Raw genomic sequence first — 2,558 nt, forward strand, 5'->3', positions numbered from 1 at the left:
CCTAGTTAAACAGGGAATCACTGGTTATAAATCATGACTATTGTTATAGAGATAACCCCAGTGATTACAGAAGTGCAAGGAGTTGCAGTAAACCAAAACAAGGCACCTGTCTCAAAAAGCTTCTCGATGTGTTGCTGTGTTCACTCATAATTACATCAAGAAAAATGATACAGTCTTTGGATCCACTATTTGACACTAAATCATCAAACACTTCTTCATGAATGTTTTTGATCCTTTCCTGAAGTTAGGAATGATGCTCACTATAATTTAACTTCTGGTGTAATCTTATCATTTGTAAAATAAAACATTTTTTACATTTTGAATTTCTTTCTCCCAAATCAAAATAACTCTTTCATTTTTACAATTTTAATTTTATGAAAATACCACTTTGCCCGCATTCTCCTCTGAAATATTGCTAGGTGATTCTATTTAAATTTCTCTCTTTTAGAAAGCTCATCAAATTTCTAACAATCTTGACAAACAGAGATTTCCCCTACAAGTATGAAAGAGTATATGTTTCAGTAATTTGAACTCTCATAGATAGAGGGTTGAGAAACAATTCCAATATGTAATATGTTAATATGATAATGAAAGTACATTCACATTAATGTATAGTTAAAAAGCTTTAGCATTTGGGGTGCCTGGGTGGCTCAGTTGGTTTAACAGCTCCCTTTGGCTCAGGTCATGATCTCGGGGTCCTGGGATCAAGCCTCATTTCCGTGCTCGCTTCGGCAGCACATATACTAAAATTGGAACGATACAGAGAAGATTAGCATGGCCCCTGCGCAAGGATGACACGCAAATTCGTGAAGCGTTCCATATTAAAAAAAAAAAAAAAAAAAAAAAAAAAAAAAGCCTCATTTCCCACCTCCTACTCAGTGGGGAGTCTGCTTCTCCTTCTTCCTCTACCCTTCCCCCTGCGTGTGCTCTTTGCTCTGTATCTCTCTGGGACTTAACTGAAACTTGGTTTTAGTTGTTTTGAGTACCTTTTTCCATTCTAAATTTCAAGAGAGTGGGAATATTTTCCCAATCCAGAACTCTAGATGCTGAAACTAACCAGATTCCAACATGAATATAAAAACAGAAATAATACGTAATTTAACCACAGTGCAATGCAATTTGGTGACTTTATATGTTTGACTAAATGCTATATTGTTATTCCAAAAGTCTAACTGGATATCTGGATTGGACAAAGGGTAGACTGAGAGTTGGGCATTTTAAATTCAAGTCAAAGAATATGGAAGGTTAATATTTTTATGATAACAAGAAACTAATGTTAACTCCTGCTCTGCCAGACAGATTCATTGTCTCTAGACTTCTTTTGTTTCATCATGAAATAGAATTTTTCTTCTGGGGCGCCTGGGTGGCTCAGTGGGTTAAAGACTCTGCCTTCTGCTCAGGTCATGAACTCAGGTCCTGGGATCCAGCCCCTCCTCGGGCTCTCTGCTTAGCAGGGAGCCTGCTTCTTCTCTCTCTGCCTGCCTCTCTGCCTACTTGTAATCTCTGCTTGTCAAATAAATAAATAGAATCTTAAAAAAAAAAAAAAGAATTTTCCTTCTGGCTCTCTCAAGTTCACAGTTACTTGAAGAAAGAACTGAATTTGAAAACTTGCCTCAAAGATGCCACACTTTATACTGATGAATAATTCAAACAAACATTTTGATAGAGCAAATGATTTGAGGAATAATGTAAGGAATGAACATAAAATATCTTTGTTGCTATCAGTTCTTGTTATAAAAAGTTAATTTGCTTTAAAAAAAAGTAGATACAATTTTCACTACACTCCCATTTAAAGTCTTCGTGTAGACTAAATTTAATTAATTAATTAATTAAGAGGTTTCCATGGAGAACTGGATTGAAAGGACTTTAAAGAACAATTCAAATTCCTGCTAACAATAGATAAACAAGAAATTATATCTAATGGGGGAAGAAGAGTCCATTAAACTAAAAACATAGGAAGCACCTTGCTCAATATGAGCAATAGGTGGAAAGGGTATTTTTCCAGTTCTAATTTATGGTACCCGAGGGCACCTGGGTGGTTCAGTTGGTTAAGCAGCTGCCTTCGGCTCAGGTCATGATCCTAGAGTCCCAGGATCTAGTCCCACATGGGGCTCCCTGCTCGGCGGGGTGGGGGAGGGTCTGCTTCTCCCTCGGACCTCTCCCCTCTCATACTCTCTCCTCTCATTCTCTCTCTCAAATAATTAGATAAAATCTTTAAAAAAAAAAGAATAATTTATGATACCCATCTTTTCCCCACCTGCATCTGCCAGAAGGGGAACAACATGGCACTTTGGGGCATGGACTATGAATGGACAAATATCTACACTGATATTGGGACAAGAAATATGAATGGACAATTATCTACACTGATCTTTCCCCTAAAATGTAAGCCAATCTGTTCATTAGTAAGATCACGGGAGCCTGGAAGAGACCCTGTTGAGCAGAGCTCAGCTGCTCCATTTAGAAACTAGCCACCACACCTGTGTATAGTTATCTTCCTTAGTTTACAGTGTGATCACTCTTCCTATGGAAGCCAAAGGAGCCTAGGATTAGTTGTC

The 2,558-nt window shown here is 37.7% G+C and overlaps 1 non-coding gene across 1 annotated transcript; it reads left to right on the forward strand.

Annotated features, from left to right (window-relative positions):
- Positions 1–719: 719 nt before the first annotated feature.
- LOC125099438 (U6 spliceosomal RNA) lies at positions 720–826 on the forward strand. Its single transcript, XR_007127167.1, has one exon. It is a non-coding gene; the product is annotated as a U6 spliceosomal RNA (small nuclear RNA).
- The last annotated feature ends 1,732 nt before the right edge of the window (positions 827–2,558 follow it).

The sequence above is a fragment of the Lutra lutra genome, chromosome 4, assembly GCF_902655055.1.
Source record: "Lutra lutra chromosome 4, mLutLut1.2, whole genome shotgun sequence".
Taxonomy (NCBI): Eukaryota; Metazoa; Chordata; class Mammalia; order Carnivora; family Mustelidae; genus Lutra; species Lutra lutra.